At 50.5% G+C, this 25,242-nt stretch overlaps 43 non-coding genes across 43 annotated transcripts; all 43 read left to right on the top strand.

Annotated features, from left to right (window-relative positions):
* Positions 1 to 329: 329 nt before the first annotated feature.
* On the top strand, positions 330 to 402 carry Trnak-uuu (transfer RNA lysine (anticodon UUU)). Its single transcript has one exon. It is a non-coding gene; the product is annotated as a tRNA-Lys (tRNA).
* A 139-nt stretch (positions 403 to 541) lies between these two features.
* On the top strand, positions 542 to 623 carry Trnas-cga (transfer RNA serine (anticodon CGA)). Its single transcript has one exon. It is a non-coding gene; the product is annotated as a tRNA-Ser (tRNA).
* A 691-nt stretch (positions 624 to 1,314) lies between these two features.
* Positions 1,315 to 1,396, top strand: Trnas-uga (transfer RNA serine (anticodon UGA)). Its single transcript has one exon. It is a non-coding gene; the product is annotated as a tRNA-Ser (tRNA).
* Positions 1,397 to 2,006: 610 nt separating this feature from the next.
* Positions 2,007 to 2,079, top strand: Trnaf-gaa (transfer RNA phenylalanine (anticodon GAA)). Its single transcript has one exon. It is a non-coding gene; the product is annotated as a tRNA-Phe (tRNA).
* Positions 2,080 to 2,829: 750 nt separating this feature from the next.
* Trnas-cga (transfer RNA serine (anticodon CGA)) lies at positions 2,830 to 2,911 on the top strand. Its single transcript has one exon. It is a non-coding gene; the product is annotated as a tRNA-Ser (tRNA).
* Positions 2,912 to 3,603: 692 nt separating this feature from the next.
* Trnas-uga (transfer RNA serine (anticodon UGA)) lies at positions 3,604 to 3,685 on the top strand. Its single transcript has one exon. It is a non-coding gene; the product is annotated as a tRNA-Ser (tRNA).
* A 611-nt stretch (positions 3,686 to 4,296) lies between these two features.
* Positions 4,297 to 4,369, top strand: Trnaf-gaa (transfer RNA phenylalanine (anticodon GAA)). Its single transcript has one exon. It is a non-coding gene; the product is annotated as a tRNA-Phe (tRNA).
* Positions 4,370 to 4,908: 539 nt separating this feature from the next.
* Trnak-uuu (transfer RNA lysine (anticodon UUU)) lies at positions 4,909 to 4,981 on the top strand. Its single transcript has one exon. It is a non-coding gene; the product is annotated as a tRNA-Lys (tRNA).
* Positions 4,982 to 5,119: 138 nt separating this feature from the next.
* Positions 5,120 to 5,201, top strand: Trnas-cga (transfer RNA serine (anticodon CGA)). Its single transcript has one exon. It is a non-coding gene; the product is annotated as a tRNA-Ser (tRNA).
* A 691-nt stretch (positions 5,202 to 5,892) lies between these two features.
* Positions 5,893 to 5,974, top strand: Trnas-uga (transfer RNA serine (anticodon UGA)). The gene has a single exon. It is a non-coding gene; the product is annotated as a tRNA-Ser (tRNA).
* A 611-nt stretch (positions 5,975 to 6,585) lies between these two features.
* Positions 6,586 to 6,658, top strand: Trnaf-gaa (transfer RNA phenylalanine (anticodon GAA)). The gene has a single exon. It is a non-coding gene; the product is annotated as a tRNA-Phe (tRNA).
* A 539-nt stretch (positions 6,659 to 7,197) lies between these two features.
* Positions 7,198 to 7,270, top strand: Trnak-uuu (transfer RNA lysine (anticodon UUU)). The gene has a single exon. It is a non-coding gene; the product is annotated as a tRNA-Lys (tRNA).
* A 138-nt stretch (positions 7,271 to 7,408) lies between these two features.
* On the top strand, positions 7,409 to 7,490 carry Trnas-cga (transfer RNA serine (anticodon CGA)). Its single transcript has one exon. It is a non-coding gene; the product is annotated as a tRNA-Ser (tRNA).
* Positions 7,491 to 8,181: 691 nt separating this feature from the next.
* Positions 8,182 to 8,263, top strand: Trnas-uga (transfer RNA serine (anticodon UGA)). Its single transcript has one exon. It is a non-coding gene; the product is annotated as a tRNA-Ser (tRNA).
* A 611-nt stretch (positions 8,264 to 8,874) lies between these two features.
* Positions 8,875 to 8,947, top strand: Trnaf-gaa (transfer RNA phenylalanine (anticodon GAA)). The gene has a single exon. It is a non-coding gene; the product is annotated as a tRNA-Phe (tRNA).
* A 539-nt stretch (positions 8,948 to 9,486) lies between these two features.
* On the top strand, positions 9,487 to 9,559 carry Trnak-uuu (transfer RNA lysine (anticodon UUU)). The gene has a single exon. It is a non-coding gene; the product is annotated as a tRNA-Lys (tRNA).
* Positions 9,560 to 9,697: 138 nt separating this feature from the next.
* On the top strand, positions 9,698 to 9,779 carry Trnas-cga (transfer RNA serine (anticodon CGA)). The gene has a single exon. It is a non-coding gene; the product is annotated as a tRNA-Ser (tRNA).
* A 691-nt stretch (positions 9,780 to 10,470) lies between these two features.
* Positions 10,471 to 10,552, top strand: Trnas-uga (transfer RNA serine (anticodon UGA)). The gene has a single exon. It is a non-coding gene; the product is annotated as a tRNA-Ser (tRNA).
* A 611-nt stretch (positions 10,553 to 11,163) lies between these two features.
* Positions 11,164 to 11,236, top strand: Trnaf-gaa (transfer RNA phenylalanine (anticodon GAA)). The gene has a single exon. It is a non-coding gene; the product is annotated as a tRNA-Phe (tRNA).
* Positions 11,237 to 11,775: 539 nt separating this feature from the next.
* On the top strand, positions 11,776 to 11,848 carry Trnak-uuu (transfer RNA lysine (anticodon UUU)). Its single transcript has one exon. It is a non-coding gene; the product is annotated as a tRNA-Lys (tRNA).
* Positions 11,849 to 11,986: 138 nt separating this feature from the next.
* Trnas-cga (transfer RNA serine (anticodon CGA)) lies at positions 11,987 to 12,068 on the top strand. Its single transcript has one exon. It is a non-coding gene; the product is annotated as a tRNA-Ser (tRNA).
* Positions 12,069 to 12,759: 691 nt separating this feature from the next.
* Positions 12,760 to 12,841, top strand: Trnas-uga (transfer RNA serine (anticodon UGA)). Its single transcript has one exon. It is a non-coding gene; the product is annotated as a tRNA-Ser (tRNA).
* Positions 12,842 to 13,452: 611 nt separating this feature from the next.
* On the top strand, positions 13,453 to 13,525 carry Trnaf-gaa (transfer RNA phenylalanine (anticodon GAA)). Its single transcript has one exon. It is a non-coding gene; the product is annotated as a tRNA-Phe (tRNA).
* A 539-nt stretch (positions 13,526 to 14,064) lies between these two features.
* Trnak-uuu (transfer RNA lysine (anticodon UUU)) lies at positions 14,065 to 14,137 on the top strand. Its single transcript has one exon. It is a non-coding gene; the product is annotated as a tRNA-Lys (tRNA).
* Positions 14,138 to 14,275: 138 nt separating this feature from the next.
* Trnas-cga (transfer RNA serine (anticodon CGA)) lies at positions 14,276 to 14,357 on the top strand. The gene has a single exon. It is a non-coding gene; the product is annotated as a tRNA-Ser (tRNA).
* A 691-nt stretch (positions 14,358 to 15,048) lies between these two features.
* On the top strand, positions 15,049 to 15,130 carry Trnas-uga (transfer RNA serine (anticodon UGA)). Its single transcript has one exon. It is a non-coding gene; the product is annotated as a tRNA-Ser (tRNA).
* Positions 15,131 to 15,741: 611 nt separating this feature from the next.
* Trnaf-gaa (transfer RNA phenylalanine (anticodon GAA)) lies at positions 15,742 to 15,814 on the top strand. Its single transcript has one exon. It is a non-coding gene; the product is annotated as a tRNA-Phe (tRNA).
* Positions 15,815 to 16,353: 539 nt separating this feature from the next.
* Positions 16,354 to 16,426, top strand: Trnak-uuu (transfer RNA lysine (anticodon UUU)). Its single transcript has one exon. It is a non-coding gene; the product is annotated as a tRNA-Lys (tRNA).
* Positions 16,427 to 16,564: 138 nt separating this feature from the next.
* On the top strand, positions 16,565 to 16,646 carry Trnas-cga (transfer RNA serine (anticodon CGA)). Its single transcript has one exon. It is a non-coding gene; the product is annotated as a tRNA-Ser (tRNA).
* Positions 16,647 to 17,337: 691 nt separating this feature from the next.
* On the top strand, positions 17,338 to 17,419 carry Trnas-uga (transfer RNA serine (anticodon UGA)). Its single transcript has one exon. It is a non-coding gene; the product is annotated as a tRNA-Ser (tRNA).
* A 611-nt stretch (positions 17,420 to 18,030) lies between these two features.
* Positions 18,031 to 18,103, top strand: Trnaf-gaa (transfer RNA phenylalanine (anticodon GAA)). Its single transcript has one exon. It is a non-coding gene; the product is annotated as a tRNA-Phe (tRNA).
* Positions 18,104 to 18,642: 539 nt separating this feature from the next.
* On the top strand, positions 18,643 to 18,715 carry Trnak-uuu (transfer RNA lysine (anticodon UUU)). The gene has a single exon. It is a non-coding gene; the product is annotated as a tRNA-Lys (tRNA).
* A 138-nt stretch (positions 18,716 to 18,853) lies between these two features.
* Positions 18,854 to 18,935, top strand: Trnas-cga (transfer RNA serine (anticodon CGA)). The gene has a single exon. It is a non-coding gene; the product is annotated as a tRNA-Ser (tRNA).
* Positions 18,936 to 19,626: 691 nt separating this feature from the next.
* Positions 19,627 to 19,708, top strand: Trnas-uga (transfer RNA serine (anticodon UGA)). Its single transcript has one exon. It is a non-coding gene; the product is annotated as a tRNA-Ser (tRNA).
* A 611-nt stretch (positions 19,709 to 20,319) lies between these two features.
* Positions 20,320 to 20,392, top strand: Trnaf-gaa (transfer RNA phenylalanine (anticodon GAA)). Its single transcript has one exon. It is a non-coding gene; the product is annotated as a tRNA-Phe (tRNA).
* Positions 20,393 to 20,931: 539 nt separating this feature from the next.
* Positions 20,932 to 21,004, top strand: Trnak-uuu (transfer RNA lysine (anticodon UUU)). Its single transcript has one exon. It is a non-coding gene; the product is annotated as a tRNA-Lys (tRNA).
* A 138-nt stretch (positions 21,005 to 21,142) lies between these two features.
* Trnas-cga (transfer RNA serine (anticodon CGA)) lies at positions 21,143 to 21,224 on the top strand. The gene has a single exon. It is a non-coding gene; the product is annotated as a tRNA-Ser (tRNA).
* Positions 21,225 to 21,915: 691 nt separating this feature from the next.
* Trnas-uga (transfer RNA serine (anticodon UGA)) lies at positions 21,916 to 21,997 on the top strand. The gene has a single exon. It is a non-coding gene; the product is annotated as a tRNA-Ser (tRNA).
* A 611-nt stretch (positions 21,998 to 22,608) lies between these two features.
* Trnaf-gaa (transfer RNA phenylalanine (anticodon GAA)) lies at positions 22,609 to 22,681 on the top strand. The gene has a single exon. It is a non-coding gene; the product is annotated as a tRNA-Phe (tRNA).
* Positions 22,682 to 23,220: 539 nt separating this feature from the next.
* On the top strand, positions 23,221 to 23,293 carry Trnak-uuu (transfer RNA lysine (anticodon UUU)). The gene has a single exon. It is a non-coding gene; the product is annotated as a tRNA-Lys (tRNA).
* A 138-nt stretch (positions 23,294 to 23,431) lies between these two features.
* On the top strand, positions 23,432 to 23,513 carry Trnas-cga (transfer RNA serine (anticodon CGA)). Its single transcript has one exon. It is a non-coding gene; the product is annotated as a tRNA-Ser (tRNA).
* A 691-nt stretch (positions 23,514 to 24,204) lies between these two features.
* Trnas-uga (transfer RNA serine (anticodon UGA)) lies at positions 24,205 to 24,286 on the top strand. Its single transcript has one exon. It is a non-coding gene; the product is annotated as a tRNA-Ser (tRNA).
* Positions 24,287 to 24,897: 611 nt separating this feature from the next.
* On the top strand, positions 24,898 to 24,970 carry Trnaf-gaa (transfer RNA phenylalanine (anticodon GAA)). The gene has a single exon. It is a non-coding gene; the product is annotated as a tRNA-Phe (tRNA).
* Positions 24,971 to 25,242: the final 272 nt, after the last annotated feature.

Below are 25,242 nucleotides of genomic sequence, written 5' to 3'. Positions count from 1 at the left end.
GAACGTTTTCAACGGAACCGTGAAACGAGCGAAAACGTGGGAAACATTGCATTCGAAATGCTTGCGAATTTTCCAATTGCCCAGTGAGTGTCGACAAAATATGTAAATTCTCTGCTCCAACGTATGAGACGCAACGACTCCTGCAATTTGTTGTTGCATCGTGTGTCAGCAGTCTTCGATAGTGTGTTACGAGCTTAGTGCGATAAGTCTGCAGACAGCATTTAGGCGACGTTTTATTAGTAACGGCCCCATGCAGCGATTGCACAACAGTAAACGACATGAGTCAATGTATAGTTGTGCATCGTGAGAGGTATCACAGCGTCGTGTGAGCCCGGATAGCTCAGTCGGTAGAGCATTAGGCTTTTAACCTAAGGGTCCAGGGTTCAAGTCCCTGTCCGGGCGGAAATTTTAATACTTTGGTAGCGATTCGTCTGGTAGCGGTGGAAACGCTACGGAAAATAATGAAGCTACGCCGTTTTCTGACACCACAGTGCTTTAAAACGGTAGCAGTTGCATGTGTCGGGACAACACCGCGCTACCAGCAGTCGTGGCCGAGTGGTTAAGGCGTCTGACTCGAAATCAGATTCCCTCTGGGAGCGTAGGTTCGAATCCTACCGGCTGCGTGCGATTTTGCGTAAAGAGGAGCAAAAATTTTCGCACACATGTGACATGCGTGGGCGAATGCGGGTGCAAACCAGTGACGCCATTCTCAACAAGACGAAAGTTTCCGTTTAAGAATACTGAGTTTCGCGACGACCGCTGCTTACTGTGGCCATCGGTTCACCTCGCACTGACGCTGGGACTGCAGAAAGCCGTCGCTGAGATCGTGAGTACACAGATGTGCTCGAAAGTGTAGGACAGAGCGAACATTCATTTCTTTTTAAGAATCGCAATTCAATCATTCGAGTGCGGCAAAGGCAGTGGTGCAGCGTTTCTTTTCTTAAGATCTCGCAGCTGCTTGGAGGTATGTCCATCGTTTTAAGACGACACAAAACTAGCGTCAGCGGTGCGTCAGTGGGAAGTCGGTGAAGTCGCCATTGGAGCCATAAGCCAGTAATTACAACACGCGAATCACTCGCACACCATGTAGCATGCACCACAACGCTCGGCCGAGGGACCGGACAGCTCAGTCGGTAGAGCGCTAGACCTTCAACCAAAGGGTCCCGGGCTCAAACCCCCGCCAGGCGAAAATTAACACACTGTCGTAACGGCTAATGGAAACCCTACAGAAAAGAGTGACGCCACGCCGCTTTCTGCCATCAGATTGCTTCTAAAGACGGCGGTTCCACTTGTCGGGAGTCGCTTCTGCCACCGGCAGTCGTGGCCGAGTGGTTAAGGCGTCTGACTTGAAATCAGATTCCCTCTGGGAGCGTAGGTTCGAGTCCTGCCGACTGCGAAATTTTCTCGCTCTCAAAAGATGGACGTTCAGCTGCATCCTAGCAGTTGCGTCACTACTAAACACGCGCGTCACCAGCAATGTGCAGTGTTATTTGATCCAGGGCGCAGCGTTACAGTCGCGCTCAGAAGCCGCAGCTCATCTCCTCGTCTCACAGCCGCCCACCGGGTGTTAGTACAAGTGTCGCCTCACTGGGCAGTGCAGATGTGTCCATCTTAGCTTGCAGACGATGACGTGTAGCAATTGATGAGCTAACGCAAGTCGAATGTTTTACCGTGTGTATCTCCTAGATACTGCCTCTCATACGGTGGAGAGGCTCACTCCTTCTTGTGTCTCGTTCTCTGCACACGAGTTGCCCCTGGCATCGATATAGCACGGGTTTTCTAGCGCCAGCGCGGCGTCACGTGAAGTCAGCGAAGTGAATATTACACGAGTCGAGTCGACATGTTTGCTTGTTACGATGATGGAAGCAGAAGAAATGTGTGTGGGACTTCACTGCATCGGCTGCTCGCCTTTCAGCGTCCCTGTGTCTTATCAGACGAAGGTGACTGTGAAATTGGCAACGAGGCAGAGGTTAACAAACACATGCAAACAGGAACGTTCAATGTCAGCCGAAATAGCTCAGTTGGGAGAGCGTTAGACTGAAGATCTAAAGGTCCCTGGTTCGATCCCGGGTTTCGGCAGGTATTCGTTTTGATGCGACGCCAATGGAATGGCTCTGCGTTGGTGATAATGCAACTACCGCTGACAACAAAAATGACTCTCTCCTGTAGCTGTTCTGGTTGTCTAGTGCATGCCATAAGAGGAACTCACTAGACAACTAACTCCCTTAGAAGCAAAAGAATCAAAAAAGTCCTACCGACTGCGTTCCTTTTTCTGTGTCAGGTGGTGAAGAACGTTTTCAACGGAACCGTGAAACGAGCGAAAACGTGGGAAACATTGCATTCGAAATGCTTGCGAATTTTCCAATTGCCCAGTGAGTGTCGACAAAATATGTAAATTCTCTGCTCCAACGTATGAGACGCAACGACTCCTGCAATTTGTTGTTGCATCGTGTGTCAGCAGTCTTCGATAGTGTGTTACGAGCTTAGTGCGATAAGTCTGCAGACAGCATTTAGGCGACGTTTTATTAGTAACGGCCCCATGCAGCGATTGCACAACAGTAAACGACATGAGTCAATGTATAGTTGTGCATCGTGAGAGGTATCACAGCGTCGTGTGAGCCCGGATAGCTCAGTCGGTAGAGCATTAGGCTTTTAACCTAAGGGTCCAGGGTTCAAGTCCCTGTCCGGCGGAAAATTTTAATACTTTGGTAGCGATTCGTCTGGTAGCGGTGGAAACGCTACGGAAAATAATGAAGCTACGCCGTTTTCTGACACCACAGTGCTTTAAACGGTAGCAGTTGCATGTGTCGGGACAACACCGCGCTACCAGCAGTCGTGGCCGAGTGGTTAAGGCGTCTGACTCGAAATCAGATTCCCTCTGGGAGCGTAGGTTCGAATCCTACCGGCTGCGTGCGATTTTGCGTAAAGAGGAGCAAAAATTTTCGCACACATGTGACATGCGTGGGCGAATGCGGGTGCAAACCAGTGACGCCATTCTCAACAAGACGAAAGTTTCCGTTTAAGAATACTGAGTTTCGCGACGACCGCTGCTTACTGTGGCCATCGGTTCACCTCGCACTGACGCTGGGACTGCAGAAAGCCGTCGCTGAGATCGTGAGTACACAGATGTGCTCGAAAGTGTAGGACAGAGCGAACATTCATTTCTTTTTAAGAATCGCAATTCAATCATTCGAGTGCGGCAAAGGCAGTGGTGCAGCGTTTCTTTTCTTAAGATCTCGCAGCTGCTTGGAGGTATGTCCATCGTTTTAAGACGACACAAAACTAGCGTCAGCGGTGCGTCAGTGGGAAGTCGGTGAAGTCGCCATTGGAGCCATAAGCCAGTAATTACAACACGCGAATCACTCGCACACCATGTAGCATGCACCACAACGCTCGGGCCGAGGGACCGGACAGCTCAGTCGGTAGAGCGCTAGACCTTCAACCAAAGGGTCCCGGGCTCAAACCCCCGCCAGGCGAAAATTAACACACTGTCGTAACGGCTAATGGAAACCCTACAGAAAAGAGTGACGCCACGCCGCTTTCTGCCATCAGATTGCTTCTAAAGACGGCGGTTCCACTTGTCGGGAGTCGCTTCTGCCACCGGCAGTCGTGGCCGAGTGGTTAAGGCGTCTGACTTGAAATCAGATTCCCTCTGGGAGCGTAGGTTCGAGTCCTGCCGACTGCGAAAATTTTCTCGCTCTCAAAAGATGGACGTTCAGCTGCATCCTAGCAGTTGCGTCACTACTAAACACGCGCGTCACCAGCAATGTGCAGTGTTATTTGATCCAGGGCGCAGCGTTACAGTCGCGCTCAGAAGCCGCAGCTCATCTCCTCGTCTCACAGCCGCCCACCGGGTGTTAGTACAAGTGTCGCCTCACTGGGCAGTGCAGATGTGTCCATCTTAGCTTGCAGACGATGACGTGTAGCAATTGATGAGCTAACGCAAGTCGAATGTTTTACCGTGTGTATCTCCTAGATACTGCCTCTCATACGGTGGAGAGGCTCACTCCTTCTTGTGTCTCGTTCTCTGCACACGAGTTGCCCCTGGCATCGATATAGCACGGGTTTTCTAGCGCCAGCGCGGCGTCACGTGAAGTCAGCGAAGTGAATATTACACGAGTCGAGTCGACATGTTTGCTTGTTACGATGATGGAAGCAGAAGAAATGTGTGTGGGACTTCACTGCATCGGCTGCTCGCCTTTCAGCGTCCCTGTGTCTTATCAGACGAAGGTGACTGTGAAATTGGCAACGAGGCAGAGGTTAACAAACACATGCAAACAGGAACGTTCAATGTCAGCCGAAATAGCTCAGTTGGGAGAGCGTTAGACTGAAGATCTAAAGGTCCCTGGTTCGATCCCGGGTTTCGGCAGGTATTCGTTTTGATGCGACGCCAATGGAATGGCTCTGCGTTGGTGATAATGCAACTACCGCTGACAACAAAAATGACTCTCTCCTGTAGCTGTTCTGGTTGTCTAGTGCATGCCATAAGAGGAACTCACTAGACAACTAACTCCCTTAGAAGCAAAAGAATCAAAAAAGTCCTACCGACTGCGTTCCTTTTTCTGTGTCAGGTGGTGAAGAACGTTTTCAACGGAACCGTGAAACGAGCGAAAACGTGGGAAACATTGCATTCGAAATGCTTGCGAATTTTCCAATTGCCCAGTGAGTGTCGACAAAATATGTAAATTCTCTGCTCCAACGTATGAGACGCAACGACTCCTGCAATTTGTTGTTGCATCGTGTGTCAGCAGTCTTCGATAGTGTGTTACGAGCTTAGTGCGATAAGTCTGCAGACAGCATTTAGGCGACGTTTTATTAGTAACGGCCCCATGCAGCGATTGCACAACAGTAAACGACATGAGTCAATGTATAGTTGTGCATCGTGAGAGGTATCACAGCGTCGTGTGAGCCCGGATAGCTCAGTCGGTAGAGCATTAGGCTTTTAACCTAAGGGTCCAGGGTTCAAGTCCCTGTCCGGGCGGAAATTTTAATACTTTGGTAGCGATTCGTCTGGTAGCGGTGGAAACGCTACGGAAAATAATGAAGCTACGCCGTTTTCTGACACCACAGTGCTTTAAACGGTAGCAGTTGCATGTGTCGGGACAACACCGCGCTACCAGCAGTCGTGGCCGAGTGGTTAAGGCGTCTGACTCGAAATCAGATTCCCTCTGGGAGCGTAGGTTCGAATCCTACCGGCTGCGTGCGATTTTGCGTAAAGAGGAGCAAAAATTTTCGCACACATGTGACATGCGTGGGCGAATGCGGGTGCAAACCAGTGACGCCATTCTCAACAAGACGAAAGTTTCCGTTTAAGAATACTGAGTTTCGCGACGACCGCTGCTTACTGTGGCCATCGGTTCACCTCGCACTGACGCTGGGACTGCAGAAAGCCGTCGCTGAGATCGTGAGTACACAGATGTGCTCGAAAGTGTAGGACAGAGCGAACATTCATTTCTTTTTAAGAATCGCAATTCAATCATTCGAGTGCGGCAAAGGCAGTGGTGCAGCGTTTCTTTTCTTAAGATCTCGCAGCTGCTTGGAGGTATGTCCATCGTTTTAAGACGACACAAAACTAGCGTCAGCGGTGCGTCAGTGGGAAGTCGGTGAAGTCGCCATTGGAGCCATAAGCCAGTAATTACAACACGCGAATCACTCGCACACCATGTAGCATGCACCACAACGCTCGGCCGAGGGACCGGACAGCTCAGTCGGTAGAGCGCTAGACCTTCAACCAAAGGGTCCCGGGCTCAAACCCCCGCCAGGCGAAAATTAACACACTGTCGTAACGGCTAATGGAAACCCTACAGAAAAGAGTGACGCCACGCCGCTTTCTGCCATCAGATTGCTTCTAAAGACGGCGGTTCCACTTGTCGGGAGTCGCTTCTGCCACCGGCAGTCGTGGCCGAGTGGTTAAGGCGTCTGACTTGAAATCAGATTCCCTCTGGGAGCGTAGGTTCGAGTCCTGCCGACTGCGAAAATTTTCTCGCTCTCAAAAGATGGACGTTCAGCTGCATCCTAGCAGTTGCGTCACTACTAAACACGCGCGTCACCAGCAATGTGCAGTGTTATTTGATCCAGGGCGCAGCGTTACAGTCGCGCTCAGAAGCCGCAGCTCATCTCCTCGTCTCACAGCCGCCCACCGGGTGTTAGTACAAGTGTCGCCTCACTGGGCAGTGCAGATGTGTCCATCTTAGCTTGCAGACGATGACGTGTAGCAATTGATGAGCTAACGCAAGTCGAATGTTTTACCGTGTGTATCTCCTAGATACTGCCTCTCATACGGTGGAGAGGCTCACTCCTTCTTGTGTCTCGTTCTCTGCACACGAGTTGCCCCTGGCATCGATATAGCACGGGTTTTCTAGCGCCAGCGCGGCGTCACGTGAAGTCAGCGAAGTGAATATTACACGAGTCGAGTCGACATGTTTGCTTGTTACGATGATGGAAGCAGAAGAAATGTGTGTGGGACTTCACTGCATCGGCTGCTCGCCTTTCAGCGTCCCTGTGTCTTATCAGACGAAGGTGACTGTGAAATTGGCAACGAGGCAGAGGTTAACAAACACATGCAAACAGGAACGTTCAATGTCAGCCGAAATAGCTCAGTTGGGAGAGCGTTAGACTGAAGATCTAAAGGTCCCTGGTTCGATCCCGGGTTTCGGCAGGTATTCGTTTTGATGCGACGCCAATGGAATGGCTCTGCGTTGGTGATAATGCAACTACCGCTGACAACAAAAATGACTCTCTCCTGTAGCTGTTCTGGTTGTCTAGTGCATGCCATAAGAGGAACTCACTAGACAACTAACTCCCTTAGAAGCAAAAGAATCAAAAAAGTCCTACCGACTGCGTTCCTTTTTCTGTGTCAGGTGGTGAAGAACGTTTTCAACGGAACCGTGAAACGAGCGAAAACGTGGGAAACATTGCATTCGAAATGCTTGCGAATTTTCCAATTGCCCAGTGAGTGTCGACAAAATATGTAAATTCTCTGCTCCAACGTATGAGACGCAACGACTCCTGCAATTTGTTGTTGCATCGTGTGTCAGCAGTCTTCGATAGTGTGTTACGAGCTTAGTGCGATAAGTCTGCAGACAGCATTTAGGCGACGTTTTATTAGTAACGGCCCCATGCAGCGATTGCACAACAGTAAACGACATGAGTCAATGTATAGTTGTGCATCGTGAGAGGTATCACAGCGTCGTGTGAGCCCGGATAGCTCAGTCGGTAGAGCATTAGGCTTTTAACCTAAGGGTCCAGGGTTCAAGTCCCTGTCCGGGCGGAAATTTTAATACTTTGGTAGCGATTCGTCTGGTAGCGGTGGAAACGCTACGGAAAATAATGAAGCTACGCCGTTTTCTGACACCACAGTGCTTTAAACGGTAGCAGTTGCATGTGTCGGGACAACACCGCGCTACCAGCAGTCGTGGCCGAGTGGTTAAGGCGTCTGACTCGAAATCAGATTCCCTCTGGGAGCGTAGGTTCGAATCCTACCGGCTGCGTGCGATTTTGCGTAAAGAGGAGCAAAAATTTTCGCACACATGTGACATGCGTGGGCGAATGCGGGTGCAAACCAGTGACGCCATTCTCAACAAGACGAAAGTTTCCGTTTAAGAATACTGAGTTTCGCGACGACCGCTGCTTACTGTGGCCATCGGTTCACCTCGCACTGACGCTGGGACTGCAGAAAGCCGTCGCTGAGATCGTGAGTACACAGATGTGCTCGAAAGTGTAGGACAGAGCGAACATTCATTTCTTTTTAAGAATCGCAATTCAATCATTCGAGTGCGGCAAAGGCAGTGGTGCAGCGTTTCTTTTCTTAAGATCTCGCAGCTGCTTGGAGGTATGTCCATCGTTTTAAGACGACACAAAACTAGCGTCAGCGGTGCGTCAGTGGGAAGTCGGTGAAGTCGCCATTGGAGCCATAAGCCAGTAATTACAACACGCGAATCACTCGCACACCATGTAGCATGCACCACAACGCTCGGCCGAGGGACCGGACAGCTCAGTCGGTAGAGCGCTAGACCTTCAACCAAAGGGTCCCGGGCTCAAACCCCCGCCAGGCGAAAATTAACACACTGTCGTAACGGCTAATGGAAACCCTACAGAAAAGAGTGACGCCACGCCGCTTTCTGCCATCAGATTGCTTCTAAAGACGGCGGTTCCACTTGTCGGGAGTCGCTTCTGCCACCGGCAGTCGTGGCCGAGTGGTTAAGGCGTCTGACTTGAAATCAGATTCCCTCTGGGAGCGTAGGTTCGAGTCCTGCCGACTGCGAAAATTTTCTCGCTCTCAAAAGATGGACGTTCAGCTGCATCCTAGCAGTTGCGTCACTACTAAACACGCGCGTCACCAGCAATGTGCAGTGTTATTTGATCCAGGGCGCAGCGTTACAGTCGCGCTCAGAAGCCGCAGCTCATCTCCTCGTCTCACAGCCGCCCACCGGGTGTTAGTACAAGTGTCGCCTCACTGGGCAGTGCAGATGTGTCCATCTTAGCTTGCAGACGATGACGTGTAGCAATTGATGAGCTAACGCAAGTCGAATGTTTTACCGTGTGTATCTCCTAGATACTGCCTCTCATACGGTGGAGAGGCTCACTCCTTCTTGTGTCTCGTTCTCTGCACACGAGTTGCCCCTGGCATCGATATAGCACGGGTTTTCTAGCGCCAGCGCGGCGTCACGTGAAGTCAGCGAAGTGAATATTACACGAGTCGAGTCGACATGTTTGCTTGTTACGATGATGGAAGCAGAAGAAATGTGTGTGGGACTTCACTGCATCGGCTGCTCGCCTTTCAGCGTCCCTGTGTCTTATCAGACGAAGGTGACTGTGAAATTGGCAACGAGGCAGAGGTTAACAAACACATGCAAACAGGAACGTTCAATGTCAGCCGAAATAGCTCAGTTGGGAGAGCGTTAGACTGAAGATCTAAAGGTCCCTGGTTCGATCCCGGGTTTCGGCAGGTATTCGTTTTGATGCGACGCCAATGGAATGGCTCTGCGTTGGTGATAATGCAACTACCGCTGACAACAAAAATGACTCTCTCCTGTAGCTGTTCTGGTTGTCTAGTGCATGCCATAAGAGGAACTCACTAGACAACTAACTCCCTTAGAAGCAAAAGAATCAAAAAAGTCCTACCGACTGCGTTCCTTTTTCTGTGTCAGGTGGTGAAGAACGTTTTCAACGGAACCGTGAAACGAGCGAAAACGTGGGAAACATTGCATTCGAAATGCTTGCGAATTTTCCAATTGCCCAGTGAGTGTCGACAAAATATGTAAATTCTCTGCTCCAACGTATGAGACGCAACGACTCCTGCAATTTGTTGTTGCATCGTGTGTCAGCAGTCTTCGATAGTGTGTTACGAGCTTAGTGCGATAAGTCTGCAGACAGCATTTAGGCGACGTTTTATTAGTAACGGCCCCATGCAGCGATTGCACAACAGTAAACGACATGAGTCAATGTATAGTTGTGCATCGTGAGAGGTATCACAGCGTCGTGTGAGCCCGGATAGCTCAGTCGGTAGAGCATTAGGCTTTTAACCTAAGGGTCCAGGGTTCAAGTCCCTGTCCGGGCGGAAATTTTAATACTTTGGTAGCGATTCGTCTGGTAGCGGTGGAAACGCTACGGAAAATAATGAAGCTACGCCGTTTTCTGACACCACAGTGCTTTAAACGGTAGCAGTTGCATGTGTCGGGACAACACCGCGCTACCAGCAGTCGTGGCCGAGTGGTTAAGGCGTCTGACTCGAAATCAGATTCCCTCTGGGAGCGTAGGTTCGAATCCTACCGGCTGCGTGCGATTTTGCGTAAAGAGGAGCAAAAATTTTCGCACACATGTGACATGCGTGGGCGAATGCGGGTGCAAACCAGTGACGCCATTCTCAACAAGACGAAAGTTTCCGTTTAAGAATACTGAGTTTCGCGACGACCGCTGCTTACTGTGGCCATCGGTTCACCTCGCACTGACGCTGGGACTGCAGAAAGCCGTCGCTGAGATCGTGAGTACACAGATGTGCTCGAAAGTGTAGGACAGAGCGAACATTCATTTCTTTTTAAGAATCGCAATTCAATCATTCGAGTGCGGCAAAGGCAGTGGTGCAGCGTTTCTTTTCTTAAGATCTCGCAGCTGCTTGGAGGTATGTCCATCGTTTTAAGACGACACAAAACTAGCGTCAGCGGTGCGTCAGTGGGAAGTCGGTGAAGTCGCCATTGGAGCCATAAGCCAGTAATTACAACACGCGAATCACTCGCACACCATGTAGCATGCACCACAACGCTCGGCCGAGGGACCGGACAGCTCAGTCGGTAGAGCGCTAGACCTTCAACCAAAGGGTCCCGGGCTCAAACCCCCGCCAGGCGAAAATTAACACACTGTCGTAACGGCTAATGGAAACCCTACAGAAAAGAGTGACGCCACGCCGCTTTCTGCCATCAGATTGCTTCTAAAGACGGCGGTTCCACTTGTCGGGAGTCGCTTCTGCCACCGGCAGTCGTGGCCGAGTGGTTAAGGCGTCTGACTTGAAATCAGATTCCCTCTGGGAGCGTAGGTTCGAGTCCTGCCGACTGCGAAAATTTTCTCGCTCTCAAAAGATGGACGTTCAGCTGCATCCTAGCAGTTGCGTCACTACTAAACACGCGCGTCACCAGCAATGTGCAGTGTTATTTGATCCAGGGCGCAGCGTTACAGTCGCGCTCAGAAGCCGCAGCTCATCTCCTCGTCTCACAGCCGCCCACCGGGTGTTAGTACAAGTGTCGCCTCACTGGGCAGTGCAGATGTGTCCATCTTAGCTTGCAGACGATGACGTGTAGCAATTGATGAGCTAACGCAAGTCGAATGTTTTACCGTGTGTATCTCCTAGATACTGCCTCTCATACGGTGGAGAGGCTCACTCCTTCTTGTGTCTCGTTCTCTGCACACGAGTTGCCCCTGGCATCGATATAGCACGGGTTTTCTAGCGCCAGCGCGGCGTCACGTGAAGTCAGCGAAGTGAATATTACACGAGTCGAGTCGACATGTTTGCTTGTTACGATGATGGAAGCAGAAGAAATGTGTGTGGGACTTCACTGCATCGGCTGCTCGCCTTTCAGCGTCCCTGTGTCTTATCAGACGAAGGTGACTGTGAAATTGGCAACGAGGCAGAGGTTAACAAACACATGCAAACAGGAACGTTCAATGTCAGCCGAAATAGCTCAGTTGGGAGAGCGTTAGACTGAAAATCTAAAGGTCCCTGGTTCGATCCCGGGTTTCGGCAGGTATTCGTTTTGATGCGACGCCAATGGAATGGCTCTGCGTTGGTGATAATGCAACTACCGCTGACAACAAAAATGACTCTCTCCTGTAGCTGTTCTGGTTGTCTAGTGCATGCCATAAGAGGAACTCACTAGACAACTAACTCCCTTAGAAGCAAAAGAATCAAAAAAGTCCTACCGACTGCGTTCCTTTTTCTGTGTCAGGTGGTGAAGAACGTTTTCAACGGAACCGTGAAACGAGCGAAAACGTGGGAAACATTGCATTCGAAATGCTTGCGAATTTTCCAATTGCCCAGTGAGTGTCGACAAAATATGTAAATTCTCTGCTCCAACGTATGAGACGCAACGACTCCTGCAATTTGTTGTTGCATCGTGTGTCAGCAGTCTTCGATAGTGTGTTACGAGCTTAGTGCGATAAGTCTGCAGACAGCATTTAGGCGACGTTTTATTAGTAACGGCCCCATGCAGCGATTGCACAACAGTAAACGACATGAGTCAATGTATAGTTGTGCATCGTGAGAGGTATCACAGCGTCGTGTGAGCCCGGATAGCTCAGTCGGTAGAGCATTAGGCTTTTAACCTAAGGGTCCAGGGTTCAAGTCCCTGTCCGAGCGGAAATTTTAATACTTTGGTAGCGATTCGTCTGGTAGCGGTGGAAACGCTACGGAAAATAATGAAGCTACGCCGTTTTCTGACACCACAGTGCTTTAAACGGTAGCAGTTGCATGTGTCGGGACAACACCGCGCTACCAGCAGTCGTGGCCGAGTGGTTAAGGCGTCTGACTCGAAATCAGATTCCCTCTGGGAGCGTAGGTTCGAATCCTACCGGCTGCGTGCGATTTTGCGTAAAGAGGAGCAAAAATTTTCGCACACATGTGACATGCGTGGGCGAATGCGGGTGCAAACCAGTGACGCCATTCTCAACAAGACGAAAGTTTCCGTTTAAGAATACTGAGTTTCGCGACGACCGCTGCTTACTGTGGCCATCGGTTCACCTCGCACTGACGCTGGGACTGCAGAAAGCCGTCGCTGAGATCGTGAGTACACAGATGTGCTCGAAAGTGTAGGACAGAGCGAACATTCATTTCTTTTTAAGAATCGCAATTCAATCATTCGAGTGCGGCAAAGGCAGTGGTGCAGCGTTTCTTTTCTTAAGATCTCGCAGCTGCTTGGAGGTATGTCCATCGTTTTAAGACGACACAAAACTAGCGTCAGCGGTGCGTCAGTGGGAAGTCGGTGAAGTCGCCATTGGAGCCATAAGCCAGTAATTACAACACGCGAATCACTCGCACACCATGTAGCATGCACCACAACGCTCGGCCGAGGGACCGGACAGCTCAGTCGGTAGAGCGCTAGACCTTCAACCAAAGGGTCCCGGGCTCAAACCCCCGCCAGGCGAAAATTAACACACTGTCGTAACGGCTAATGGAAACCCTACAGAAAAGAGTGACGCCACGCCGCTTTCTGCCATCAGATTGCTTCTAAAGACGGCGGTTCCACTTGTCGGGAGTCGCTTCTGCCACCGGCAGTCGTGGCCGAGTGGTTAAGGCGTCTGACTTGAAATCAGATTCCCTCTGGGAGCGTAGGTTCGAGTCCTGCCGACTGCGAAAATTTTCTCGCTCTCAAAAGATGGACGTTCAGCTGCATCCTAGCAGTTGCGTCACTACTAAACACGCGCGTCACCAGCAATGTGCAGTGTTATTTGATCCAGGGCGCAGCGTTACAGTCGCGCTCAGAAGCCGCAGCTCATCTCCTCGTCTCACAGCCGCCCACCGGGTGTTAGTACAAGTGTCGCCTCACTGGGCAGTGCAGATGTGTCCATCTTAGCTTGCAGACGATGACGTGTAGCAATTGATGAGCTAACGCAAGTCGAATGTTTTACCGTGTGTATCTCCTAGATACTGCCTCTCATACGGTGGAGAGGCTCACTCCTTCTTGTGTCTCGTTCTCTGCACACGAGTTGCCCCTGGCATCGATATAGCACGGGTTTTCTAGCGCCAGCGCGGCGTCACGTGAAGTCAGCGAAGTGAATATTACACGAGTCGAGTCGACATGTTTGCTTGTTACGATGATGGAAGCAGAAGAAATGTGTGTGGGACTTCACTGCATCGGCTGCTCGCCTTTCAGCGTCCCTGTGTCTTATCAGACGAAGGTGACTGTGAAATTGGCAACGAGGCAGAGGTTAACAAACACATGCAAACAGGAACGTTCAATGTCAGCCGAAATAGCTCAGTTGGGAGAGCGTTAGACTGAAGATCTAAAGGTCCCTGGTTCGATCCCGGGTTTCGGCAGGTATTCGTTTTGATGCGACGCCAATGGAATGGCTCTGCGTTGGTGATAATGCAACTACCGCTGACAACAAAAATGACTCTCTCCTGTAGCTGTTCTGGTTGTCTAGTGCATGCCATAAGAGGAACTCACTAGACAACTAACTCCCTTAGAAGCAAAAGAATCAAAAAAGTCCTACCGACTGCGTTCCTTTTTCTGTGTCAGGTGGTGAAGAACGTTTTCAACGGAACCGTGAAACGAGCGAAAACGTGGGAAACATTGCATTCGAAATGCTTGCGAATTTTCCAATTGCCCAGTGAGTGTCGACAAAATATGTAAATTCTCTGCTCCAACGTATGAGACGCAACGACTCCTGCAATTTGTTGTTGCATCGTGTGTCAGCAGTCTTCGATAGTGTGTTACGAGCTTAGTGCGATAAGTCTGCAGACAGCATTTAGGCGACGTTTTATTAGTAACGGCCCCATGCAGCGATTGCACAACAGTAAACGACATGAGTCAATGTATAGTTGTGCATCGTGAGAGGTATCACAGCGTCGTGTGAGCCCGGATAGCTCAGTCGGTAGAGCATTAGGCTTTTAACCTAAGGGTCCAGGGTTCAAGTCCCTGTCCGGGCGGAAATTTTAATACTTTGGTAGCGATTCGTCTGGTAGCGGTGGAAACGCTACGGAAAATAATGAAGCTACGCCGTTTTCTGACACCACAGTGCTTTAAACGGTAGCAGTTGCATGTGTCGGGACAACACCGCGCTACCAGCAGTCGTGGCCGAGTGGTTAAGGCGTCTGACTCGAAATCAGATTCCCTCTGGGAGCGTAGGTTCGAATCCTACCGGCTGCGTGCGATTTTGCGTAAAGAGGAGCAAAAATTTTCGCACACATGTGACATGCGTGGGCGAATGCGGGTGCAAACCAGTGACGCCATTCTCAACAAGACGAAAGTTTCCGTTTAAGAATACTGAGTTTCGCGACGACCGCTGCTTACTGTGGCCATCGGTTCACCTCGCACTGACGCTGGGACTGCAGAAAGCCGTCGCTGAGATCGTGAGTACACAGATGTGCTCGAAAGTGTAGGACAGAGCGAACATTCATTTCTTTTTAAGAATCGCAATTCAATCATTCGAGTGCGGCAAAGGCAGTGGTGCAGCGTTTCTTTTCTTAAGATCTCGCAGCTGCTTGGAGGTATGTCCATCGTTTTAAGACGACACAAAACTAGCGTCAGCGGTGCGTCAGTGGGAAGTCGGTGAAGTCGCCATTGGAGCCATAAGCCAGTAATTACAACACGCGAATCACTCGCACACCATGTAGCATGCACCACAACGCTCGGCCGAGGGACCGGACAGCTCAGTCGGTAGAGCGCTAGACCTTCAACCAAAGGGTCCCGGGCTCAAACCCCCGCCAGGCGAAAATTAACACACTGTCGTAACGGCTAATGGAAACCCTACAGAAAAGAGTGACGCCACGCCGCTTTCTGCCATCAGATTGCTTCTAAAGACGGCGGTTCCACTTGTCGGGAGTCGCTTCTGCCACCGGCAGTCGTGGCCGAGTGGTTAAGGCGTCTGACTTGAAATCAGATTCCCTCTGGGAGCGTAGGTTCGAGTCCTGCCGACTGCGAAAATTTTCTCGCTCTCAAAAGATGGACGTTCAGCTGCATCCTAGCAGTTGCGTCACTACTAAACACGCGCGTCACCAGCAATGTGCAGTGTTATTTGATCCAGGGCGCAGCGTTACAGTCGCGCTCAGAAGCCGCAGCTCATCTCCTCGTCTCACAGCCGCCCACCGGGTGTTAGTACAAGTGTCGCCTCACTGGGCAGTGCAGATGTGTCCATCTTAGCTTGCAGACGATGACGTGTAGCAATTGATGAGCTAACGCAAGTCGAATGTTTTACCGTGTGTATCTCCTAGATACTGCCTCTCATACGGTGGAGAGGCTCACTCCTTCTTGTGTCTCGTTCTCTGCACACGAGTTGCCCCTGGCATCGATATAGCACGGGTTTTCTAGCGCCAGCGCGGCGTCACGTGAAGTCAGCGAAGTGAATATTACACGAGTCGAGTCGACATGTTTGCTTGTTACGATGATGGAAGCAGAAGAAATGTGTGTGGGACTTCACTGCATCGGCTGCTCGCCTTTCAGCGTCCCTGTGTCTTATCAGACGAAGGTGACTGTGAAATTGGCAACGAGGCAGAGGTTAACAAACACATGCAAACAGGAACGTTCAATGTCAGCCGAAATAGCTCAGTTGGGAGAGCGTTAGACTGAAGATCTAAAGGTCCCTGGTTCGATCCCGGGTTTCGGCAGGTATTCGTTTTGATGCGACGCCAATGGAATGGCTCTGCGTTGGTGATAATGCAACTACCGCTGACAACAAAAATGACTCTCTCCTGTAGCTGTTCTGGTTGTCTAGTGCATGCCATAAGAGGAACTCACTAGACAACTAACTCCCTTAGAAGCAAAAGAATCAAAAAAGTCCTACCGACTGCGTTCCTTTTTCTGTGTCAGGTGGTGAAGAACGTTTTCAACGGAACCGTGAAACGAGCGAAAACGTGGGAAACATTGCATTCGAAATGCTTGCGAATTTTCCAATTGCCCAGTGAGTGTCGACAAAATATGTAAATTCTCTGCTCCAACGTATGAGACGCAACGACTCCTGCAATTTGTTGTTGCATCGTGTGTCAGCAGTCTTCGATAGTGTGTTACGAGCTTAGTGCGATAAGTCTGCAGACAGCATTTAGGCGACGTTTTATTAGTAACGGCCCCATGCAGCGATTGCACAACAGTAAACGACATGAGTCAATGTATAGTTGTGCATCGTGAGAGGTATCACAGCGTCGTGTGAGCCCGGATAGCTCAGTCGGTAGAGCATTAGGCTTTTAACCTAAGGGTCCAGGGTTCAAGTCCCTGTCCGGGCGGAAATTTTAATACTTTGGTAGCGATTCGTCTGGTAGCGGTGGAAACGCTACGGAAAATAATGAAGCTACGCCGTTTTCTGACACCACAGTGCTTTAAACGGTAGCAGTTGCATGTGTCGGGACAACACCGCGCTACCAGCAGTCGTGGCCGAGTGGTTAAGGCGTCTGACTCGAAATCAGATTCCCTCTGGGAGCGTAGGTTCGAATCCTACCGGCTGCGTGCGATTTTGCGTAAAGAGGAGCAAAAATTTTCGCACACATGTGACATGCGTGGGCGAATGCGGGTGCAAACCAGTGACGCCATTCTCAACAAGACGAAAGTTTCCGTTTAAGAATACTGAGTTTCGCGACGACCGCTGCTTACTGTGGCCATCGGTTCACCTCGCACTGACGCTGGGACTGCAGAAAGCCGTCGCTGAGATCGTGAGTACACAGATGTGCTCGAAAGTGTAGGACAGAGCGAACATTCATTTCTTTTTAAGAATCGCAATTCAATCATTCGAGTGCGGCAAAGGCAGTGGTGCAGCGTTTCTTTTCTTAAGATCTCGCAGCTGCTTGGAGGTATGTCCATCGTTTTAAGACGACACAAAACTAGCGTCAGCGGTGCGTCAGTGGGAAGTCGGTGAAGTCGCCATTGGAGCCATAAGCCAGTAATTACAACACGCGAATCACTCGCACACCATGTAGCATGCACCACAACGCTCGGCCGAGGGACCGGACAGCTCAGTCGGTAGAGCGCTAGACCTTCAACCAAAGGGTCCCGGGCTCAAACCCCCGCCAGGCGAAAATTAACACACTGTCGTAACGGCTAATGGAAACCCTACAGAAAAGAGTGACGCCACGCCGCTTTCTGCCATCAGATTGCTTCTAAAGACGGCGGTTCCACTTGTCGGGAGTCGCTTCTGCCACCGGCAGTCGTGGCCGAGTGGTTAAGGCGTCTGACTTGAAATCAGATTCCCTCTGGGAGCGTAGGTTCGAGTCCTGCCGACTGCGAAAATTTTCTCGCTCTCAAAAGATGGACGTTCAGCTGCATCCTAGCAGTTGCGTCACTACTAAACACGCGCGTCACCAGCAATGTGCAGTGTTATTTGATCCAGGGCGCAGCGTTACAGTCGCGCTCAGAAGCCGCAGCTCATCTCCTCGTCTCACAGCCGCCCACCGGGTGTTAGTACAAGTGTCGCCTCACTGGGCAGTGCAGATGTGTCCATCTTAGCTTGCAGACGATGACGTGTAGCAATTGATGAGCTAACGCAAGTCGAATGTTTTACCGTGTGTATCTCCTAGATACTGCCTCTCATACGGTGGAGAGGCTCACTCCTTCTTGTGTCTCGTTCTCTGCACACGAGTTGCCCCTGGCATCGATATAGCACGGGTTTTCTAGCGCCAGCGCGGCGTCACGTGAAGTCAGCGAAGTGAATATTACACGAGTCGAGTCGACATGTTTGCTTGTTACGATGATGGAAGCAGAAGAAATGTGTGTGGGACTTCACTGCATCGGCTGCTCGCCTTTCAGCGTCCCTGTGTCTTATCAGACGAAGGTGACTGTGAAATTGGCAACGAGGCAGAGGTTAACAAACACATGCAAACAGGAACGTTCAATGTCAGCCGAAATAGCTCAGTTGGGAGAGCGTTAGACTGAAGATCTAAAGGTCCCTGGTTCGATCCCGGGTTTCGGCAGGTATTCGTTTTGATGCGACGCCAATGGAATGGCTCTGCGTTGGTGATAATGCAACTACCGCTGACAACAAAAATGACTCTCTCCTGTAGCTGTTCTGGTTGTCTAGTGCATGCCATAAGAGGAACTCACTAGACAACTAACTCCCTTAGAAGCAAAAGAATCAAAAAAGTCCTACCGACTGCGTTCCTTTTTCTGTGTCAGGTGGTGAAGAACGTTTTCAACGGAACCGTGAAACGAGCGAAAACGTGGGAAACATTGCATTCGAAATGCTTGCGAATTTTCCAATTGCCCAGTGAGTGTCGACAAAATATGTAAATTCTCTGCTCCAACGTATGAGACGCAACGACTCCTGCAATTTGTTGTTGCATCGTGTGTCAGCAGTCTTCGATAGTGTGTTACGAGCTTAGTGCGATAAGTCTGCAGACAGCATTTAGGCGACGTTTTATTAGTAACGGCCCCATGCAGCGATTGCACAACAGTAAACGACATGAGTCAATGTATAGTTGTGCATCGTGAGAGGTATCACAGCGTCGTGTGAGCCCGGATAGCTCAGTCGGTAGAGCATTAGGCTTTTAACCTAAGGGTCCAGGGTTCAAGTCCCTGTCCGGGCGGAAATTTTAATACTTTGGTAGCGATTCGTCTGGTAGCGGTGGAAACGCTACGGAAAATAATGAAGCTACGCCGTTTTCTGACACCACAGTGCTTTAAACGGTAGCAGTTGCATGTGTCGGGACAACACCGCGCTACCAGCAGTCGTGGCCGAGTGGTTAAGGCGTCTGACTCGAAATCAGATTCCCTCTGGGAGCGTAGGTTCGAATCCTACCGGCTGCGTGCGATTTTGCGTAAAGAGGAGCAAAAATTTTCGCACACATGTGACATGCGTGGGCGAATGCGGGTGCAAACCAGTGACGCCATTCTCAACAAGACGAAAGTTTCCGTTTAAGAATACTGAGTTTCGCGACGACCGCTGCTTACTGTGGCCATCGGTTCACCTCGCACTGACGCTGGGACTGCAGAAAGCCGTCGCTGAGATCGTGAGTACACAGATGTGCTCGAAAGTGTAGGACAGAGCGAACATTCATTTCTTTTTAAGAATCGCAATTCAATCATTCGAGTGCGGCAAAGGCAGTGGTGCAGCGTTTCTTTTCTTAAGATCTCGCAGCTGCTTGGAGGTATGTCCATCGTTTTAAGACGACACAAAACTAGCGTCAGCGGTGCGTCAGTGGGAAGTCGGTGAAGTCGCCATTGGAGCCATAAGCCAGTAATTACAACACGCGAATCACTCGCACACCATGTAGCATGCACCACAACGCTCGGCCGAGGGACCGGACAGCTCAGTCGGTAGAGCGCTAGACCTTCAACCAAAGGGTCCCGGGCTCAAACCCCCGCCAGGCGAAAATTAACACACTGTCGTAACGGCTAATGGAAACCCTACAGAAAAGAGTGACGCCACGCCGCTTTCTGCCATCAGATTGCTTCTAAAGACGGCGGTTCCACTTGTCGGGAGTCGCTTCTGCCACCGGCAGTCGTGGCCGAGTGGTTAAGGCGTCTGACTTGAAATCAGATTCCCTCTGGGAGCGTAGGTTCGAGTCCTGCCGACTGCGAAAATTTTCTCGCTCTCAAAAGATGGACGTTCAGCTGCATCCTAGCAGTTGCGTCACTACTAAACACGCGCGTCACCAGCAATGTGCAGTGTTATTTGATCCAGGGCGCAGCGTTACAGTCGCGCTCAGAAGCCGCAGCTCATCTCCTCGTCTCACAGCCGCCCACCGGGTGTTAGTACAAGTGTCGCCTCACTGGGCAGTGCAGATGTGTCCATCTTAGCTTGCAGACGATGACGTGTAGCAATTGATGAGCTAACGCAAGTCGAATGTTTTACCGTGTGTATCTCCTAGATACTGCCTCTCATACGGTGGAGAGGCTCACTCCTTCTTGTGTCTCGTTCTCTGCACACGAGTTGCCCCTGGCATCGATATAGCACGGGTTTTCTAGCGCCAGCGCGGCGTCACGTGAAGTCAGCGAAGTGAATATTACACGAGTCGAGTCGACATGTTTGCTTGTTACGATGATGGAAGCAGAAGAAATGTGTGTGGGACTTCACTGCATCGGCTGCTCGCCTTTCAGCGTCCCTGTGTCTTATCAGACGAAGGTGACTGTGAAATTGGCAACGAGGCAGAGGTTAACAAACACATGCAAACAGGAACGTTCAATGTCAGCCGAAATAGCTCAGTTGGGAGAGCGTTAGACTGAAGATCTAAAGGTCCCTGGTTCGATCCCGGGTTTCGGCAGGTATTCGTTTTGATGCGACGCCAATGGAATGGCTCTGCGTTGGTGATAATGCAACTACCGCTGACAACAAAAATGACTCTCTCCTGTAGCTGTTCTGGTTGTCTAGTGCATGCCATAAGAGGAACTCACTAGACAACTAACTCCCTTAGAAGCAAAAGAATCAAAAAAGTCCTACCGACTGCGTTCCTTTTTCTGTGTCAGGTGGTGAAGAACGTTTTCAACGGAACCGTGAAACGAGCGAAAACGTGGGAAACATTGCATTCGAAATGCTTGCGAATTTTCCAATTGCCCAGTGAGTGTCGACAAAATATGTAAATTCTCTGCTCCAACGTATGAGACGCAACGACTCCTGCAATTTGTTGTTGCATCGTGTGTCAGCAGTCTTCGATAGTGTGTTACGAGCTTAGTGCGATAAGTCTGCAGACAGCATTTAGGCGACGTTTTATTAGTAACGGCCCCATGCAGCGATTGCACAACAGTAAACGACATGAGTCAATGTATAGTTGTGCATCGTGAGAGGTATCACAGCGTCGTGTGAGCCCGGATAGCTCAGTCGGTAGAGCATTAGGCTTTTAACCTAAGGGTCCAGGGTTCAAGTCCCTGTCCGGGCGGAAATTTTAATACTTTGGTAGCGATTCGTCTGGTAGCGGTGGAAACGCTACGGAAAATAATGAAGCTACGCCGTTTTCTGACACCACAGTGCTTTAAACGGTAGCAGTTGCATGTGTCGGGACAACACCGCGCTACCAGCAGTCGTGGCCGAGTGGTTAAGGCGTCTGACTCGAAATCAGATTCCCTCTGGGAGCGTAGGTTCGAATCCTACCGGCTGCGTGCGATTTTGCGTAAAGAGGAGCAAAAATTTTCGCACACATGTGACATGCGTGGGCGAATGCGGGTGCAAACCAGTGACGCCATTCTCAACAAGACGAAAGTTTCCGTTTAAGAATACTGAGTTTCGCGACGACCGCTGCTTACTGTGGCCATCGGTTCACCTCGCACTGACGCTGGGACTGCAGAAAGCCGTCGCTGAGATCGTGAGTACACAGATGTGCTCGAAAGTGTAGGACAGAGCGAACATTCATTTCTTTTTAAGAATCGCAATTCAATCATTCGAGTGCGGCAAAGGCAGTGGTGCAGCGTTTCTTTTCTTAAGATCTCGCAGCTGCTTGGAGGTATGTCCATCGTTTTAAGACGACACAAAACTAGCGTCAGCGGTGCGTCAGTGGGAAGTCGGTGAAGTCGCCATTGGAGCCATAAGCCAGTAATTACAACACGCGAATCACTCGCACACCATGTAGCATGCACCACAACGCTCGGCCGAGGGACCGGACAGCTCAGTCGGTAGAGCGCTAGACCTTCAACCAAAGGGTCCCGGGCTCAAACCCCCGCCAGGCGAAAATTAACACACTGTCGTAACGGCTAATGGAAACCCTACAGAAAAGAGTGACGCCACGCCGCTTTCTGCCATCAGATTGCTTCTAAAGACGGCGGTTCCACTTGTCGGGAGTCGCTTCTGCCACCGGCAGTCGTGGCCGAGTGGTTAAGGCGTCTGACTTGAAATCAGATTCCCTCTGGGAGCGTAGGTTCGAGTCCTGCCGACTGCGAAAATTTTCTCGCTCTCAAAAGATGGACGTTCAGCTGCATCCTAGCAGTTGCGTCACTACTAAACACGCGCGTCACCAGCAATGTGCAGTGTTATTTGATCCAGGGCGCAGCGTTACAGTCGCGCTCAGAAGCCGCAGCTCATCTCCTCGTCTCACAGCCGCCCACCGGGTGTTAGTACAAGTGTCGCCTCACTGGGCAGTGCAGATGTGTCCATCTTAGCTTGCAGACGATGACGTGTAGCAATTGATGAGCTAACGCAAGTCGAATGTTTTACCGTGTGTATCTCCTAGATACTGCCTCTCATACGGTGGAGAGGCTCACTCCTTCTTGTGTCTCGTTCTCTGCACACGAGTTGCCCCTGGCATCGATATAGCACGGGTTTTCTAGCGCCAGCGCGGCGTCACGTGAAGTCAGCGAAGTGAATATTACACGAGTCGAGTCGACATGTTTGCTTGTTACGATGATGGAAGCAGAAGAAATGTGTGTGGGACTTCACTGCATCGGCTGCTCGCCTTTCAGCGTCCCTGTGTCTTATCAGACGAAGGTGACTGTGAAATTGGCAACGAGGCAGAGGTTAACAAACACATGCAAACAGGAACGTTCAATGTCAGCCGAAATAGCTCAGTTGGGAGAGCGTTAGACTGAAGATCTAAAGGTCCCTGGTTCGATCCCGGGTTTCGGCAGGTATTCGTTTTGATGCGACGCCAATGGAATGGCTCTGCGTTGGTGATAATGCAACTACCGCTGACAACAAAAATGACTCTCTCCTGTAGCTGTTCTGGTTGTCTAGTGCATGCCATAAGAGGAACTCACTAGACAACTAACTCCCTTAGAAGCAAAAGAATCAAAAAAGTCCTACCGACTGCGTTCCTTTTTCTGTGTCAGGTGGTGAAGAACGTTTTCAACGGAACCGTGAAACGAGCGAAAACGTGGGAAACATTGCATTCGAAATGCTTGCGAATTTTCCAATTGCCCAGTGAGTGTCGACAAAATATGTAAATTCTCTGCTCCAACGTATGAGACGCAACGACTCCTGCAATTTGTTGTTGCATCGTGTGTCAGCAGTCTTCGATAGTGTGTTACGAGCTTAGTGCGATAAGTCTGCAGACAGCATTTAGGCGACGTTTTATTAGTAACGGCCCCATGCAGCGATTGCACAACAGTAAACGACATGAGTCAATGTATAGTTGTGCATCGTGAGAGGTATCACAGCGTCGTGTGAGCCCGGATAGCTCAGTCGGTAGAGCATTAGGCTTTTAACCTAAGGGTCCAGGGTTCAAGTCCCTGTCCGGGCGGAAATTTTAATACTTTGGTAGCGATTCGTCTGGTAGCGGTGGAAACGCTACGGAAAATAATGAAGCTACGCCGTTTTCTGACACCACAGTGCTTTAAACGGTAGCAGTTGCATGTGTCGGGACAACACCGCGCTACCAGCAGTCGTGGCCGAGTGGTTAAGGCGTCTGACTCGAAATCAGATTCCCTCTGGGAGCGTAGGTTCGAATCCTACCGGCTGCGTGCGATTTTGCGTAAAGAGGAGCAAAAAATTTCGCACACATGTGACATGCGTGGGCGAATGCGGGTGCAAACCAGTGACGCCATTCTCAACAAGACGAAAGTTTCCGTTTAAGAATACTGAGTTTCGCGACGACCGCTGCTTACTGTGGCCATCGGTTCACCTCGCACTGACGCTGGGACTGCAGAAAGCCGTCGCTGAGATCGTGAGTACACAGATGTGCTCGAAAGTGTAGGACAGAGCGAACATTCATTTCTTTTTAAGAATCGCAATTCAATCATTCGAGTGCGGCAAAGGCAGTGGTGCAGCGTTTCTTTTCTTAAGATCTCGCAGCTGCTTGGAGGTATGTCCATCGTTTTAAGACGACACAAAACTAGCGTCAGCGGTGCGTCAGTGGGAAGTCGGTGAAGTCGCCATTGGAGCCATAAGCCAGTAATTACAACACGCGAATCACTCGCACACCATGTAGCATGCACCACAACGCTCGGCCGAGGGACCGGACAGCTCAGTCGGTAGAGCGCTAGACCTTCAACCAAAGGGTCCCGGGCTCAAACCCCCGCCAGGCGAAAATTAACACACTGTCGTAACGGCTAATGGAAACCCTACAGAAAAGAGTGACGCCACGCCGCTTTCTGCCATCAGATTGCTTCTAAAGACGGCGGTTCCACTTGTCGGGAGTCGCTTCTGCCACCGGCAGTCGTGGCCGAGTGGTTAAGGCGTCTGACTTGAAATCAGATTCCCTCTGGGAGCGTAGGTTCGAGTCCTGCCGACTGCGAAAATTTTCTCGCTCTCAAAAGATGGACGTTCAGCTGCATCCTAGCAGTTGCGTCACTACTAAACACGCGCGTCACCAGCAATGTGCAGTGTTATTTGATCCAGGGCGCAGCGTTACAGTCGCGCTCAGAAGCCGCAGCTCATCTCCTCGTCTCACAGCCGCCCACCGGGTGTTAGTACAAGTGTCGCCTCACTGGGCAGTGCAGATGTGTCCATCTTAGCTTGCAGACGATGACGTGTAGCAATTGATGAGCTAACGCAAGTCGAATGTTTTACCGTGTGTATCTCCTAGATACTGCCTCTCATACGGTGGAGAGGCTCACTCCTTCTTGTGTCTCGTTCTCTGCACACGAGTTGCCCCTGGCATCGATATAGCACGGGTTTTCTAGCGCCAGCGCGGCGTCACGTGAAGTCAGCGAAGTGAATATTACACGAGTCGAGTCGACATGTTTGCTTGTTACGATGATGGAAGCAGAAGAAATGTGTGTGGGACTTCACTGCATCGGCTGCTCGCCTTTCAGCGTCCCTGTGTCTTATCAGACGAAGGTGACTGTGAAATTGGCAACGAGGCAGAGGTTAACAAACACATGCAAACAGGAACGTTCAATGTCAGCCGAAATAGCTCAGTTGGGAGAGCGTTAGACTGAAGATCTAAAGGTCCCTGGTTCGATCCCGGGTTTCGGCAGGTATTCGTTTTGATGCGACGCCAATGGAATGGCTCTGCGTTGGTGATAATGCAACTACCGCTGACAACAAAAATGACTCTCTCCTGTAGCTGTTCTGGTTGTCTAGTGCATGCCATAAGAGGAACTCACTAGACAACTAACTCCCTTAGAAGCAAAAGAATCAAAAAAGTCCTACCGACTGCGTTCCTTTTTCTGTGTCAGGTGGTGAAGAACGTTTTCAACGGAACCGTGAAACGAGCGAAAACGTGGGAAACATTGCATTCGAAATGCT

Source organism: Schistocerca serialis, unplaced genomic scaffold (assembly GCF_023864345.2).
Source record: "Schistocerca serialis cubense isolate TAMUIC-IGC-003099 unplaced genomic scaffold, iqSchSeri2.2 HiC_scaffold_437, whole genome shotgun sequence".
In the NCBI taxonomy this organism is placed as follows: Eukaryota; Metazoa; Arthropoda; class Insecta; order Orthoptera; family Acrididae; genus Schistocerca; species Schistocerca serialis.
Note: the sequence above shows the minus strand (reverse complement) of the source record. Positions and strands in the feature narration are given on the sequence as shown.